This window comes from Peromyscus eremicus, chromosome 3 (genome assembly GCF_949786415.1).
Source record: "Peromyscus eremicus chromosome 3, PerEre_H2_v1, whole genome shotgun sequence".
Lineage (NCBI taxonomy): Eukaryota > Metazoa > Chordata > Mammalia > Rodentia > Cricetidae > Peromyscus > Peromyscus eremicus.
Genome location: NC_081418.1, coordinates 17,634,992 through 17,652,799, shown reverse-complemented (window position 1 = coordinate 17,652,799; position 17,808 = coordinate 17,634,992). Strand labels below are relative to the sequence as shown.

General features: G+C 43.2%; 1 long non-coding RNA gene across 1 annotated transcript; it reads left to right on the top strand.

Moving 5' to 3' along the window:
- The first annotated feature begins 3,144 nt into the window (after positions 1-3,144).
- LOC131905659 (uncharacterized) lies at positions 3,145-6,530 on the top strand. Its single transcript, XR_009378007.1, has 3 exons — positions 3,145-3,280; positions 3,893-4,038; positions 6,387-6,530. It is a non-coding gene; the product is annotated as an uncharacterized LOC131905659 (long non-coding RNA).
- The last annotated feature ends 11,278 nt before the right edge of the window (positions 6,531-17,808 follow it).

Below are 17,808 nucleotides of genomic sequence, written 5' to 3'. Positions count from 1 at the left end.
TAGCCAAGATGAGCACAGTTCTCAATTACAAATATTAACTCTCACAGCATGCAATAAATATATCTATTTGCATATATGCAGTGTGAGAGTGAACACATCTTAAAGAGGCTGCAGCAGAGTTCTAGAGGTTTCAGAAGTGACCCAGGAGAGAGTCTTTATTGGTAAACTACTGAACCAGACCAGTGCCAGGAGGGAATTGCTGCTGGGGTTGCTGGAGTAAAGGAAATGAGGGGTTAATGTCCAGGCTGGAAAACAGGAAGATTGGCAGACAGTCAAGTAGGCCATGCAACTAGTGGGAGATCAAGCCAAGCTGAAAATCCAGGGACAGCCCAGGAGTCCCTGCTTGCAGCTCTTTGATGCAAACCCAGGCATTAGATGGTGGGTTGTGAATGAAAAAAAGAAATGGAAAGGGAAGGGAAGGGAAGGGAAGGGAAGGGAAGGGAAGGGAAGGGAAGGGAAGGGAAGGGAAGGGAAGGGAAGGGAAGGGAAGGGAAGGGAAGGGAAGGGAAGGGAAGGGAGGGAAGGGAAGGGAAGGGAAGGGAAAGGAAGGGAAGGGGAAAGGACATGACCGCTCCTAGGTATGGTGGAGGAGAAGGTTTATTATAGATATGTGGGACAGCGTAGTCCAAGGCAGGGACATCTGGGAGAGTCCAGAGTGGGCATGACCAGGTTGAGCTGGGCCATGTGGGGAGAGGGGGCAGGAAAAGAGGGGAGAAGGGGAATCAGGTGCAGCAGCCATGATGCCAGAGGTACAAAAGTATTATCTGGATTATATAGGGAAGAGCCTCTGGGAGGAGGGCAGCCCAACCCCTGGGCTGGAGAGTTCAGGGTAGAAGGTAGGGTTTGAAAGCCATACCCTATAACTGGTAGGGACTGAGGGATGCTGGGAGAGCCTGGCAGCCAGGTCTACTTTGACGTGTTAAATAGGCACCTCAGCCTTTGTCCAGAGTTTGGAATTTAACAGATTGATGTGGGACTGTGTCATCCCCATGATAGATGTCTATCACTTTATAGAATCCAGACGAAGGAATAGTGCTGTGGGATGTTCTGTATGGCAAATGTGTTGCTGATTAGTCAATAAATAAAGCACTGATTGGCCGTTGGCTAGGCAGGAAGTGTAGGCGGGACAAGGAGGAGAGTAAAGCTGGGAAGTGGAAGGCTGAGTCAGAGAGACACTGCCAGCCGCCAAGATGACAAACAGCATATGAAGATGCCGGTAAGCCACGAGCCATGTGGCAAGGTATAGATTAATGGAAATGGATTAATTTAAGCTGTAAGAACAGTTAGCAAGAAGCTTGCCACGGCCATACAGTTTGTAACCAATATAAGTCTCTGTGTTTACTTGGTCGGGTCTGAACGGCTGTGGGACTGACAGGTGAAAGAGATTTGTCCTGACTGTGGGCCAGGCAGGAAAACTCTAGCAACAGAATAGATACTCTTTCCTTAGTCTGGCATGTCTGGTGAACTATGTGACTCAACGGGCCACACTATAACTTCTACAACAAGATTCTTCTAATCTCTCTCTCTCTCTCTCTCTCTCTCTCTCTCTCTCGTTTTTTTGTTTTGTTTCTTTGTTTTGTTGGTCTTTCTTTAAATTTGGTTTTGTTTTAGGGGGAGTTTGCAAGGGCAGATGTGAGGGGACTGGGAGATAAGTAGGATCAGAATGCATGATATGAAAGCCACTGAGAATCAACCAAAGTTAAAATTAAATAAAAGAAAAAATTCATTCATGGTTTTCCAGGAAAAGATAACATGGCAGGAAACACACTTCATAGAGGCAGGGGAAGTCAAGCAGTGGGTGTTGTTCATGGAAACCATGGTCTTACCTCCTAACATGCAGAAGCAGCTGGACTGATAGGACACCAAGGACAGCAGCAGCTGATGCAGTAGAGACAGCTGGGCCTATGAGATGAGCTGTGTGTTGTGATTGGCTGAACCAGAGAGGTCCAAAAGCCCTTTACTAGTATAATTCCTTGTGACTTTTTCAGACATTCTCCATGTTATATTACCCACCTCTTTCCTTCTTCTACATTTACCTCTCTTCCCCTTTCCCCAAAAGTCTTCTCTTTTCCCATTTTCTTTCTCAGATCAACTCTGTCCTGCTAGTCGCTTTCATAACTCCCTCCCACCTTCTTCTGTTTCTTCTATTTACCTGCATCCCCCCTCCCTAAGGAGTCTCTCTCTTTTCCCATTCTCCTATTAGATCACTTGTATCCTGCTATTGCTGCCATCCCTAAAGAGCTCTCCCTTCCCAATGGACACATCCACAAAACTCCTGTATCTAAAGCTCACAGAAGTACAGGCAACTGAGGAAGTCTGGGAATGAGAACAATGGCCTTCCCCAGGGAAGAGCACACCAACTGATTGTCCAATGACAAATGGTCACCCCTGAAAGCATACATACAGGTAGCATTATTATGGACTGGACAGGTTATATTTAGGAATACATATGTATATGCATATACATGCAATAAAAAATACATGCAATAAAAAATACTGGGAAAAAAGAGGCCATGAATTTGAAAGACAGCAGAGAGCAGTATAAGGGGAGATTTGAAGGTGAAGGGAGAAATGCAATTGAATTATAAACTCAAGAGGAAAACCCACAGTAAAGGGCATCTGCATCGTTTCAGATTCAGCTTTGTACATAAATCAGCCCTAAAAGATTATCAATAATGTAATTTCCATTTGTTGTCCAAAGTCTTTTAAAAAGGAAAATAAACTTTACACCCAAACACAGCCATGTTCCTAGAGTCAGAACTTTGGGGTGTGAATTTGGGGGAGATGGAACCTAAGCCATAACTGGTGCTCAGCTCACACCAAGACTGTGCTTTGTTCCTGGAATTTCTGTGTTCTTCGTATTTGTGTTCTCTCCTATTACTTTAGCTCTTGTGACTTAAAAATACAGCCGGGGGAATAATTGCTCTCCACGGTTCACATTTACTGATAATTTTTTGTAATGTATTTATTTATTTATTTGTTTATCTATTAAAGTACTGGGCACCAAACCCGGAGTCTCACGCATGCTAAGTAAGTGTTCTACCACGGGGCTACAGCCCTACCAAGAACTCCCCTCAAGATTGTGCACTAAAACAAAACTGAAACCACTTCCTCATTCTGATTCTGCTCCAGAGGCGTCAGAGGCAGGGCTTGGAAGGCAGAGCAGCTGAACGGCTCCGATGTTTTCCTTAGAATTGTATCTGAACAGAAAATAAGAAAACACAGCTTAGAGTGACCAGTTCCAAGTTTCTGGAATAAAAAAGTTTTCAGGGAAATTCTGGTAAGTTTCTCAATTATTAAATCTTTCCTCATTTTTATGCCTATGATGGGAAAGCTATAAGCTATTTCTTAAAATCCTAGCTGTACTTTTTATATCAATACAGTCTTATAAATGAACTATTATGTACAAGATATTAAGTTAATTCATAACCACAGCACATTACATATATATTTATATGTAACTGAATGGAGTACATTTAACTGACACTAATTTGTAAATACTTTCTGGATGGAAATGCTCCGTTAAGTACAGTTATGATGATGAGCACTGGTCGGGGTAATGTGTGGGTTTCTCATTGTGTCAAATGGGCAGTTAAGAAACATAGAGAAATAACTCAAAGGGAGTCAGGAAATTAAACAATAAACAACAAAAAAAAGCTGTAGTGGAACCTACAGTCCAGTGTGATTATGTCAGTTTCTACCTTCTACATAATGTAAGATGTCGTTTAAAGTTTTGCTTGTGCTCCATCAAAGGCAACGCCCTCCTGAGCTAGCCATTTAAACTCTCCATTCATGTCTATTTCAGGCAGCTGCAGAGCTGAGGAACTGGTGGGGTCTTTGTTGCTGTAGTTTTGTTTTGTTAGGAAAACAAACTAACTTGGTCTGTGTTTAGCTGCAGTTCCTTGGACCTTCAGAAAGTGTGTAGCCCTTGGGGCTTCAGCTATGATTGGGAAGTTTCTTTTTCGGTCCTAAAGAGCGAGTGAGGTCCTCCTCAAGGCTTGGAGATCAAGGGTGCTGCCCAGGACCCCTGAGGTGAAGGTATGCTTGTCTGTCTTGCTCAGCACCAGAGAGTGAAAAAGGCCAAGTTCTCCGGAGCCAGCCTCCTGTAGCTGCTTTGAATAATTAGCACGGTTAATAATAATAATAATATTTGTGTTCACTCTTAACAACAGGAAGCCAAGGGGTTCTAAGCAGCAAAGATTTACGAGTTGATATCTCAAAAGTTGTTCAAACCACTCATAGCAATTTTGCTTCACTCCAACACTACACGTCCAGATGCTCTTAAAATTCGCCAAGCGCAAAGGATTTTAAAAGCTTTGCTGAATATCAGAGATTTGAGTCTTACATTCTGAACTGCTAGAATGCTGGGGGAATTTTTGACGTTTTCATATCATATTGAGGCAAGGTGTTCCACTTAACAGGGTTGAGATTCAGGGAGTTGACATGTCTCCTATCTGAGAATATGTCTATCCCTTTGGTGTCTACTGGCAGACTCTGGTTTTGAGTGGGCAAAAGCACAGCGGTTTTTCGGCAGCACTCACTGCCAGATAGAAGGGATGGGCTGCAGAGGAAAATTCCTGATGTGCAGTACTTTCTAGAATACTGAGTCTTGTTGAAATTTGTTTCCATGTTTGACTAAACTCGAAAAGGAAATCTGTCCCCAACCTTCAAGATAAGCAGAGGGAGAGTGGATGGTTAAATATTTAACCGAGTGTTCTTGACAGGGAATGGACCCTGCTTTTGACCCTGCCTGGGTGAGCCTGCAGGCAAGTCCCTGGCAAGGAGGTGAATTAGTCAGAGGGCACTGAGGCCGGGAACACCAAGGGGCCTCTTCCAGGGCTACCTTGGCAGAATAGTGGCCTTCCTCTGGGACTAAGTACCCTAAGAGGGCCCCAACAGGAAGCTGTGAAAGTGTATTGTGAAACTAGACGCTGGCTTGTAAGCACTTCAGGGAAAAAAAAAATATGTTGGCCGGGCGGTGGTGGCGCACGCCTTTAATCCCAGCACTCGGGAGGCAGAGCCAGGCGGATCTCTGTGAGTTCGAGGCCAGCCTGGGCTACCAAGTGAGTTCCAGGAAAGGCGCAAAGCTACACAGAGAAACCCTGTCTCGAAAAACTAAAAAAAAAAAAAAAAAAAAAAAAAAAATATGTTGATTCATCGTCTTACCTTTTCCTCAAACTTCCTTTTTGGGTGATCAGTTGATAGAATCTGGAGGCTGTTCTAGTCTAATGAGTGGAACACTAAAGACATCCCAGATAGCTAGATCCCATGCTAGCCAAGTTCAGTAATTATCTGGTAAAAGGAGGGAAATCCTTTGACCCATAGAAGGCTTTCAAAAATGCATATTTTCACTGTAAGAATTTTTTTTTTTTAAGTTTTTTAAGATTTTTAGGAAGCCAGTATATGATATGGTATTATTGATGGTGGACAAAAAAAAAATGTCTCATGTAGTACATAGAATAATGGGTGAGACAAATTAAATAAGACAAATAAGTTAAAATGTATGAAATATTTGTTTGTGATAAGTCCTCGATAAATAAAAATAATTCTAGAAAAGGAATAGGAAATACTGGGAAATGGGGCCAGTAAGCCAGCCAAGCAGTGCCCCATGGGAGGCTGCTGATATTTGAAAGAAAAAAAAAAAGACCCCAAGAAAGTATGGAACCAAGAACTATGGGTATCCCAGGGAATTCCAGGGAGAGGAGGAGCCCCCTACAGGAGCTTGCACTGTCTGCAAGAAGAGGGCCAAGCAGCCAGATCAGGTGTAGAGGGGTGGGAAGGAAGGAAGCATAGTAGCAGAGGCGGAGCAGCATGCCTGGGCATGTAAGGCCTTACACTGTCAGTAGATGGAAGCCACTGAGGAGAATGAACGTCGCCAGTGTGATGTTATTAGCATTGGTAACCCAGGCCTTCCGGGAGGATTTTAAAAAGTCTCTGAAAGGATTGAAAGCAATGAGATGGAAATTTGTAAGGGAGCTATTGAGCTCTTCCTGCAGTTTGGGAGAGACCAGAGTGGGAGCTTGGACCCAGAGGGAGAGGCGGCAGGTGATGCCAGATGTCCGTTCGCCAGCTGAAAATTTACCTCACAGTGCAAGTAGCATGTGAGAGAGGAGAAGAGCAAGCTTGCAACATGCTTTTGGGTGTTTATTTTTATTAAAATGGTTTAAGCATGGGAAAAGATGCCATCTGGGGAAAGAGAATTCCTTTCATTATTCTATAAAGTGTATGTTTAAAAGTGCTTGGGATAGAACATTTAGAGGAAATACACACCATAAATACTTCCTAAGCAGCAATCTATTTGGTTGCATTTTAATTTACTGTAATGTTAATTTTGCTGGTGTTTTTGTTTGTTTGAAGTAATGTGTTCTCAACAAATATACTTTTAGGAAAACTGTGTAAGGACCAGCTCTCTCCCGCGTACATATCTGCTTCCTGGTGAGTCACAGAAGGTGACTCTTCCACATTCCTGATCAAATAGCTCCAAGAACACATACCTCAAGTTCTAATATAAAAAGAAGATTCCAGAAAAGCCCTGGTAAGTTTCTAATCCTTAAAGGCTCCTTTCCCCTCTTTAACATCTACCTTTAAAAGCTAGTATATAGAGCCAGTTGTGGCACCAGCATCTGGGAGGCTGAAGCAGGAGACTCAGGAGTGTGAAGGCAGTTCTGCTACATAGTGAGTCTGTGTCCCATCCTAAGTTATAGGCGACCCTGTCTCAAACAAACAAAACCCAATTCTGAAAACTAAAGCATATCTTCAAAAATGCATATGCTATTTCTTATTAAATATTCTAGAAGGAAAAAGAAGTATCATATCACTTCTTTCATGCATGTACTATTAGATGGGGCTGGTGCTGACTGCAGATACCCTGGTGAGTGAGCATGCGCAATATTCTGGAGGTGGAAGTCTAGGCACGGTCAAGAATCTGAGCATAGCAAACCATATAGAACAGCACAACCAACTACAAACTACATACTATACAATATGTCAGACGTTACATCTAAGCCAAGAGAAACTTGCAAAGCTGAGAAGTTGAATCACCATTGCAGTCAAGTCTTTCTTTTGCAGCCAACATGTAGTGACTATGTTAAAAAAAAAAAAAAAGCACTGCTGTAATACACCCTTCAGGAAAATGAAACCGACTGCTCTGTGGTTTCATTTCCTCCCAATGTGAGAGCAGGGTGTGCCCTGTTGGGCTCCAGCCAGGCTGAGGCCTGGGCTGCTGCTTGAAGTCAGCAGCCATGACAACATGCTTCTCTTACACGGCTGAACCAGGCAGATATCAAAGTGAAATTCTTTGAGAACAGAGCGTAGAACTGAGTACTAGTAAGAAAACTGAACCCCAGAATTGCTCAGTCCACCTAAGTATACGGTGGAAGATTCTCCAAGCTACAGCCGGCATCCCTGTCCCATGTGAACACAGAGGTTTCCTGTGCATTTCCTCTGAAGCAGGTGAAGGAAAACAACACTGGTTTTCCTCCCATTGTCCCCTACTGTGAAATAGCCTGGCTGGCAAGAGAACTACTGTGACCATTGAGCAGCTTCCTGATCACACTCCTTCCCCCATATTCACGCAATGTGGCTTTCTGCTCAGTATCAAAGGCCCATATGTTTAAAAATATGCCTGCAGCCCTGGATTTAAAGTTGAAATCGTTAAAAGAGCCAAGGAATTATGCCGAGGTATTAGTAACACTTCTCTACCAACACGATTGTCACCCTAAACTAAATGCATAGCTTCTGATTGTGTTGCATGGACATATAAGATGTTCTTCAGACTGACAGAGGGCAAAAGTCACGTGCAAGTGTCGCAAATACAGTAGCTGCAGGGTTAGGATGTAGCTCAGTGTAGAGTATGTGTCTACCATGTGGCTCTATGGCCAGCGCAACAGAGAGGGAGATGGGGAGGAGGGAGGGAGGGAAGGAGGGAGGAAAAGAGAGAGACAGAGGGGGGGAGAATATGAGGGAGGAGGGTATCATACAAAATATTGCATTGCTTTTCAATGTTATAAGGGGTTACATCTTTCTTTTTTCAGTACTGGGAGTTGAATCAGGACCTTGCACATGCTAGTCAAGGACTCTGCCATGGAACTATACCCCATCACTTTTTTAAAAACGTTTTAATTTTAGTGAGAGTATCACTAAGTTGCCCAGATCGTCACCCTTGAATTACTTCCTGTAATAAGGAAGAGATAACGTGATGGCAGGCTAGGGGAGAACAGATGGCAGTCGTTGTCTTTGAGAAGGATGCTTCTAGTTCCCTGTAATTCAAACAGCGGAGAACACAATGAGGGGAAGCTGTCATTGTGTGAGGTGATACAAAGACAAAGGTCCCACCAGCCCCCTCATCTCACACACATGCCACATATATGTATACATACATACTACATAAACACATATTCACCACACAAATACACCACACACACATACCCTATACCATATACACCCAGCACATGTGCACTACACCACACACATACCACAGAAACACACACCCCATATATGCAAACATACACAGCAGTCACTAGGTATACAGTAGCCAGTAAGCAGGACATCCTAATGTGTTGCCCTTATAGGTGGCTAGGGTATATAAAAATAGCTGTAACTGCTGGGGAGCCTGCATGGGACTGTACTAGGCCCCTTGAATGAACGTGACAGATGTGTGGCTTGATCCGTTTGTGAGTCCCCTGACAGTGGGACCAGGACTCATCCTGAATACATGAACTGGCTCTTTTAGAGCCCATTCACTGTGGTGCCATGCCTTACTCAGCCTTGATGCAGGGAGGAGGAGCTTGGGCCTGCCCCAACTTGGTATGCCAGCCTATGTTGAATACCCAAGGAAGGCCTTACCCCCTATGAGGAGTAGGTAGGGGTGGAATGGGGGAGCAGCGGGAGAAGGGGAGGGAGGGGGAACAGTGGGTGATATATAAAATGAAAAAAAAACCCTTTAAATAAACAAGTAAACCTTAAAAAAAATAGCTGTAACTACTGGTCAATAAAAAAGAGGAAGCTCGGAGCTTGCTCTTACAATCTTTGTGATATTATAAGGAAGCAGTTGGTGCATTAAGTTACTGGGAAAGGTTTCTGGCCAAGAGAAGATACCACTTAAGACAGACCAGGGCCAGTATATCAAGCATGACAGGAGCATCTTCAGAGGAGGGTCCATTTTCCTGGAACTGCAAGAGTCCTTGGAGTTGTAGAGAGCTGAGAATCTTGGATAAAAAGAGACCCCCCTCCAAAGAAAAGCCCATGTGATAAACATGCCCATTCAGGAGCAATAATTAAGGCAACCACAGATGATAAAGAAATTAGGATTCATGGCTGGGCTTCAGGGCCCTGAAGGATATATTTTTATTAACTTCCTTTTCAAAAAATAAATATTCTTCTCTTAGTCATGGTGAATAGTTAACTTAGAAACTGCAGTTAGGTCTGGTCTCTGGATAATAAAATGAAGAGATCTCCCAGTCTTTTGCTGCACAGATATTGCTAAACCATGAATTTTCAAAACTGAAATATAATCGTTTTGCTATTCAGGAAAATCTCATTTTCTTCATTCAACAACTATTGGACCCTAGTGATTCTCCCATGAATGAGAAATAAAAACTGTTTATATCTTAGTTTCTGGAACAGAATGAGAAAGACTGATTGTAAAACATATGTGTGTAGATCTCAGAAAGAGAAATTGTAACAGGCAAGAGTGGATGAGAGTGCTGGAAGAAGAAGAGAGTCTTATTTAATGTTAAGTGTTGACAAAGGCACCAACAGTGGCCTCAGTGAGTGTGAGTAAAAGGCTGAAGGGTGAAGATAGGAGCAATATAGGCAGGGGGAAGAGAGCAGTCTAAGCAAAGGAAATAGCCAGTACGACCTGTTCTGCAGCAGGTGTGTGTGTGTGTAAGGAGCAGTAAGGCAAGCCAGTGGCTGCACCGGACAGAGCATTTGAAGACTGAGACTTCAGCTTTTACCTCAAGTGAAATGAGAGGTCATCGGGAGGTTTTGAGCAGTCTGGTGACTCCACCTACATTAAACAGAATCGTGTTAATTACTATCCGGTGATAGAATAAGACAAGGAGTTGGACAAAACCAGAGCATAAAAATAAATTACTGTACAACTGGTTAGACTATTCAAAGCAAAAGCATGTGGCTTAGACCAGAGTGATATCAGCAGGTTGTGAGAAATGGTGAAAACAGGATGTACCAGGGAGCTGAGGCTGCAAGTATTACCTAACGCAAGAAATATGAGTTGTGAAAGCAGCCAGAGGCACTGTTATGAGAACCTAGTGCCAGAAATATAGACTAAAATATTTGTGCCTTTCCATGGTGTCAAATTGAATTACAATAAATTCACAAGGTTCAGTGGCTCCAATGGCATCGCTTTGCCAGATAGCCCTCCCTACCTCAGTAATCTGGCTGAGGCAGGTGCAAGTTCTTTTATCCCAATCTTAATGACTAATAATAACTGCCATATCACACAGCAAATTTAGCTCTCAATATGTATGCATGCAGTTTACAGATTGAATACTAGTTAAGTAGAGTACAGCAGAGTTCAGGAAGATTCAGAAGTGGGCTGAGAAAAATACAAGTAGATTCTGCATTGATGAGAATCTGCTGCTGTGGAGAACAGGCTTCAGGGGAGTAAGAATTGAGAGCAAAACTGTAGTTAACTGCAAAGACAAAGCTGGACTGGAACAGAAAATGATGGGTTCCGGTCCCCATGGCAATTGTAGACAGCAGGAGGATGGCACAAGGCAGCTGCCTCAGCATTGGGGAATTGAGAAGAGATGCAGCCTTAGGATAGTTGGGCATTTGTAGCCAGAAGTTTCTCAGTCCCCTGCGGTCCAAACAAAACTCTCTCACCCATGGTCCCGCAGCCCCTCGGACCCAAATAAACACACAGAGGCTTATATTATTTACAAACTGTATGGCCTATGACAGGCTTCTTGTTAGCTAGCTCTCATAAGTTAACTCAACCCATAACTATTAATCTATGCATCGCCACGTGTTCCGTAGCTTTACCTGCATCCCATTACATGTTGTTCCTTCAGTGGGTGGCTCAAGTATCTCCAGACTCTGCCTTTCTCTTTCCTGTCTCTCTCCTTGGATTTCCCACCTGCGTCTAAGCTGTCTTGCCATAGGCCAATGCAGCTTATTTATTAACCAAGGGGAACAACATATATTCACAGCGTACAGAAAAACAGCCCACAGCAGGCATCCTCTGCCTGTTAGCCCTGATCCACTGACTCGTCGGGTATCAGATGATATGTTGGCATGGGGTCATTACCATTTCAGTGCTAGGTGTCTGGTCCCCTTCCTCAGTTCCCTCTACCCTTTCCTTCCTAAATGCATCCCTAGATGTCAAAATGTGCTCAAGTTTACTCTATGTATGTCTTTACTTTTGCTCTTTTACTGGAGCCAGGTCAGAGTTACACCCTTCCCCTGGTCAAGCATGTCTTAAGTTCCTGGGACTGGTTTAATATTCCCATGTGTCCCCACAGTCTCAGTTCCTCCCTGTAACACGAATTTTAAAAGGTCTTATTAATAGAAAACCCAGAGTCAGATATTGGGGTGAAAACTGAGAGATCAGAGAAGCAGAATGAGCCACAGCCAACTTCACCTTGCCAACTCCTCACCATATCCTGTTTCCTCAGACTGGAAGCCTCTGAGTCCTCACCAGAATGGATCTCAGCTGAACTGTTGCTAAAAAAGCCTCTAGTTCCTGGTCCTCTCGCCTTATATACTTTTCTGCTTCTTGCCATTTCTTCCTGGGATTAAAGGCTTGTGTCCTTCTCAAGTAAAGACATGAGATCTCAAGGGCTGGGATTAAAGGCATGTGCCACCATGCCTGGCTCTGTTCCCAGTGTGTCCTTGAACTCATGGAGATCCAAGTGATAGGCTTAATGGCATGTGCCACCACTGCCTGACCTCTGTGTCTAAGTCAGTGGCTGACTCTGCTCTCTGATCCCCAGATAAGTTTATTAGGGTGCACAATATATTGGGGGGCACAATATATCACCACACCTCCCAGTAAACTTAGAGGGTGGCACTCTTTCTACTCCCAGGAATAAGTCATTTATCAATCTGTGCAGTATGGGTGGTTTCAAACAGATGTGTGATTGGATGGTCCACTAGGGCTGCAGCCAACTCCTCCCTCAAAATAGAGTTAAAGACTGCTTGAAAAGTGCCTGTTTGATACAGTGTAGAGTAACTTAGAGCAAGACACAGCCTGATCGCAGCAATAGTTTGTTGCATGAATCTTAAAAGTTCTTATTAATAAAATCAAACCTTGGGCCAGGTATTGGGGTGAATGCTGGAAGATCAGAGAAGCCGAACAAGCCACAGCTTCCTCACCTTGCCAATTTCTCAGCTGATCCTGTTTCCTCAGACTGGAAAACTCTGAGTCCTCATCCCAATGGCTCTCAGTTGAACTGCTGCTCGAAAGCCTGAAAGCTTAACCAGCCAAATGCTTCTAGTTTCTGGTCCTCATGCCTTATATATCTTTCTGTTTTCTACCACCACTCCCTGTGATTAAAGGCTCGCTTTCTGGGATTAAAGGCATGTGTCACCATTCCTGGCCATTTCCAATGTGGCCTTGAACTCACAGAGATCCAGAGGGATTTCTGTCTCTGGAGTGCTAGGATTAAAGGTGTGAGTGCCACCATTTTCTAGCCTTTGTATCTAGAGGCTGTTCTGTCTCTGACCCCAGATAAGTTTATTAGGGTGCACAATATTTTGGGGAACACAATACCACCACAATAATTTTACTCTGTTTTTTGTGCTGCTGTTAACAAAGTATCAAAAATTGAGTTACTTCAACAACAGAAATGTATCCCTCTCTGGCAATGATACCAATTATAATGGATTAGGCTTTGTCTTTCTGACCTCTCGTGTTAAATAATGGCATATAAAACAACTTGGTCCTCCAGTAAGATCATATTCTTAGGCAAGAGAAGCTAGACTCTGAGCACAGGAACTTGTGTGCAGAGGACAGAGTTTGGTCCATAAGTCCGTAATAACAATGGCAAGGTCAAGTGTATGAGCATAGGAGTGTAAGTGAGTTGAGGCTGAGACCATTAAACAAGGAGTTAGAAAGCTGATAGGCCAAAAGATTAGATGGGTTAACTCTGTCTGTCAAACTACCAATAATTATGATAAAAATAGCATTTGTGAGCATGAAAGTCCTCTTGAACTGTCTGATATATATATAGGTGAAATTATTAAGGCCACTCCACGTAGTTAAAAGGAGATTTATTTAATGGCGTAACTTACAAATTAAGGGATAGGTAGGTCGCGGGGTCTGGGGAAGGTGTATCGCAGTCCAGCAGTGTTCTCTGGAGCTCTGCTTGGCCCACCTCCACTGTCCAGGGTCCCGGAACAGATAGAGCGCTGGCCGATCCAAATCTCGGGTCTCCAGGCACCTCCCTTGGCCCAGCCTTGTAGGCATGACAGTTGCCGAAGTCTCAATGGGGGTTGGAACTTCCAGATCAAAGCTGGAATGGCTACCCACTACATCTCCCCCTTTTTGTCTAAATAAGAAAGTTCTAACCTAATACAAGACAATATACAAAGGAATGGTTGTCAAATATTGTTCAGGAATAATGAGGGATAATGACCTAGATAAGATGGAACTACAACCAATGCAAACAATATCAAGCAAGAAACACATACTAAAATCCAGAGAAGTCTAGAGCATAGGTAAATGGCATGTTACAAAGATCATTCCAAAAGGTGTCCTATCCTAAAGAACCTGAATCTAATACTTAATATGTTCTATCTACTAAGTTGTAACTATAACTGCTAGTCTTCAATCCCATCAAAGACTTGAGAAGGAATATAATGGTACCTGAGAAATGGTAGATGGATGTAAGCAACTTTGGGAACCTTGCAAGAGTAGACCGAGACAGCTGGCAGCCTGGACAGTTACCTAATGTTTCTCAGCATTGTTGGTGCATTCAAATTGGCTACAGGCCTAGAGTATCTGACAGACCATTTTCAGACGCAGGAATTCTGAAAGACCATCTTACCCTGTCTTGGCAGAGTACAGTGGTCGCTTTCCTTGTGTCCCGCTTGTCCAGAAAGGACAGCATTGCATTTGTACTGTCAGCCATCGAGGCAAGGGCAGTTCTTTGCCAGTAGGCCATTTTGTGCCAAGAAGACAAACTTCCAAATGGAAATGTCTTAGAAGCCCAACATTCTCTCGGGATTAAATTGGTGCTGCCAGGAGCAATTGTGTCTCACATCAAAAGAATTGTAAGTTATTTAAATGCCATATTTTTAGGTCTATGAAGTGTTTTAAGATTACCTGTCCATCTGGCCTATGTATCTGTAAATCTGGATAACCTAACTAACGTAACTATAGAGATGACAAGCATAGGTGACTATAAATCTATAAGTCTTATCTACTGAAATAACTTAAGGACTAAGGCTTCACATAAACAAGGTAAACAGTCTATAAGCAAATGTATGGTAAAGAACGATGACTTCAAAATTGTGACAATACACAAGATATTTATAACAGAGGTAGGAGTATATAGTGTGATATGCAATATGACAATAATCATATATATATATATATATATATATATATATATATATCATGAGCATGGTGGAATACCTAAATCTCTGGCAGTCAGGAGGCTGAGGCAGGAGGTTCTCAAGTTTCAGTCCAGCCCAGCTACATATAGACTTGCTATTATTTAGTAAATTATCGTGTGTACAAGTTGGTGTATGTGTGCATGCCCATATGTATGCACCTGCGTGTAGACATCATGCTGTGGGATGTATGGCAAATGTGTTGCTAATTAATCAATAAAACACTGATTGGCCGTTGGCTAGGCAGGAAGTATAGGCGGAGCAAGGAAGAGAATAAAACTGGGAAGTGGAAGGCTGAGTCAGAGAGACACTGCCAGCTGCCACGATGAGAAACAGCTTGTGAAGATGCCGGTAAGCCACGAGCCATGTGGCAAGGTATAGATTAAAGGAAATGGATTAATTTAAGCTATAAGAACAGTTAGCAAGAAGCCTGCCACGGCCATAAAGTTTGAAAGCAACATAAGTCTCTGTGTTTACTTGGTCGGGTCTGAGAGGCTGTGGGACTGGCAGGTGAAAGAGATTTGTCCTGACTGTGGGCCAGGCAGGAAAACTCAAGCTACAAAAAGGAAGGTTTTAACCTTAACAAAGTAAAATTACATATAATTTGGGAATTTGGGCGTAGCTTCTCTTACTGCTTCCTGCTGGAAGGGGGCGCTGTATCTTATGGGGAAACAAAGAAAATTTTAGAATTATGGAATAGTCCATGAGGCTGTATCGTCTGAGTCAGTTGCCTTCAAATCGTTCTGGATGTTGGATCATCTGGGCCATGGTGTCATCGGAGACCTTCAGGGGGTCTTGGCTGGTCAAACCTGATGTATCTTAATCTGGAACAAATCCATAGCCTCTGGCTTTCTGTGGGAACAAAAGCAGAGTCTTCTTTCCAAAGTAACATATCCTTACATCGAAATTTTGAAGTCAAGATATCTTTAAAATATACATTTTGGCATAACTCAACAGCTTTTACAATCAAATGTTTTTCTGCAGTTAGAAATCCCAAAGACAACACAATCCAGATTTTCTGTGTAATATCCATTTTTACGTGGCTTATTTTTTATACTACCTTTACTGTCTCTTTAAAGACTTTATTTTTAAAAACTATGTATTTGTTTCTATAACTGTATATATCACCTTTTTTATCTCTTTCAAGCCTACGTATATTTTACACACATTGTAAACTATTACATCTGAATCTGTCTTATTGTGAATCTATTGCTTTAAACTGCAGCAGCTGTGGCTGCTGGCTCCGCCCACCTCAGCTTCCCAACATGGCTACGTTTACCGCCAGCTCTGGGAGCTATCGTGGGTCTATGCTTTTATCCAAGCAGCATGTAGCCCAGAAACCTTTTTTTTTTTTTTTGTACCTGCAAAGGCTAAATCCACCACGCAGCTTAATGTGCCACTTGCAGAGGCCTGATTCCCGCCATACTGCAGGTTGAACACGCACGCCAGGAACCCACCAGTAGCTGAAACCAGCAGCTGCCGCTCATTTGAGAGAGACAATTAGGAAGCTGTTTTTAGCTCCGTTTTAGAATCTTTTTTTCACAGTTTTTAGGTGGAAACTCTTGCCACCACGTTGGACGCCATTTGTAGCTTGAGTTTTCCTGCCTGGCCCACAGTCAGGACAAATCTCTTTCACCTGCCAGTCCCACAGCCTCTCAGACCCGACCAAGTAAACACAGAGACTTATGTTGCTTTCAAACTGTATGGCCGTGGCAGGCTTCTTGCTAACTGTTCTTATAGCTTAAATTAATCCATTTCCTTTAATCTATACCTTGCCACATGGCTCGTGGCTTACCGGCATCTTCACAAGCTGTTTCTCATCGTGGCAGCTGGCAGTGTCTCTCTGACTCAGCCTTCCACTTCCCAGTTTTATTCTCTTCCTTGCCCCGCCTATACTTCCTGCCTAGCCAACGGCCAATCAGTGTTTTATTGATTAATTAGCAACACATTTGCCATACATCCCACAGCAAGACTTGCTATTATTTAGTAAATTATCATGTGTACAAGTTGGTGTATGTGTGCATGCCCATATGTATGCACCTGCGTGTAGACATCAGAAGTTGATATCAAGTATCTCCAGTCATTCACCAGTCTTAGCTTCTGAGACAGGGCCTCTCCCTGAACCTGAGGCTCATCAATTAAACTAGATGGTCTGACTAACAAGCTCCAGGATTCTCTTGTCTCCACTCCCCTAGTGCTTGGATTGCACATGAGAGCCCAACTTTTTTTTTGGTTACCAGGACCCTTTCCCTACTAAGCCATCTCTCCAGCCCTACAACAGACTAAAGTTTAAAATAATATGAGATTTATATGTGCAACATCCCATATAAAGAAGAATGATTTTTAAAATTAGCCTCTTTTTTTTTTTTTTTTTTTTTTTGGTTTTTCGAGACAGGGTTTCTCTGTGTAGCTTTGCGCCTTTCCTGGGACTCACTTGGTAGCCCAGGCTGGCCTCGAACTCACAGAGATCTGCCTGCCTCTGCCTCCTGAGTGCTGGGATTAAAGGCGTGCGCCACCAACGCCCGGCCAAAATTAGCCTCTTTTCTAAGTGACTTCGTTAAAACCTTTAAGAAGACATTGTATAACTGCCTATACTATCAGTGCTATCTAGTGCTGATAATGGGTATAACAAGGCCCCTTTCCCCAGTATTACCAAAAATGACTGAATTGGCTGTTTTTGTGCTGTTCTAACAAAATCCTAACAGAAACAGTTTAAAGGAATGTGTATTTTGGCTCACAGTTTCAGAGATTTATTTGGATTCTTATTCTTAGGCAGGACCTTGTGGCAGTAGAAGTCTAGAGAAGAGAAGAGCTCTTCGTACCATGGTGGACCAGGAGGCAGAGATGAAAGCAGGAACTAGGGGCCAGAATTAAACTTCAAAGGCCTGTTTATAGTGACCTACTTCTGCCAAATAAGCCTACTCGCATCCCGTAACAGTTTCCCAGTCCTCTCAAATATTTGAAACACTAGATTCAAACCAGATCATGGGCACCGTGAATGTATATAGAGAAATAGGACAGTCAGGGGTGGGCCCCTCTGTCTCCAGGCTAAAGAGTCAGCTACTGGTCTGCATTTCTTTGTCCTGGACAACTCCAGAGCAAACCAATGCCTCAACCCTTGGTTCAGAGGCGACTGTCCACTGCTAGAGCACACATACCATGTTCCTAGAACTACCAAGAGGACCCGTGGAAGCCTAAGGTAGACCATCACTCAGGTCCTTCAGTCAG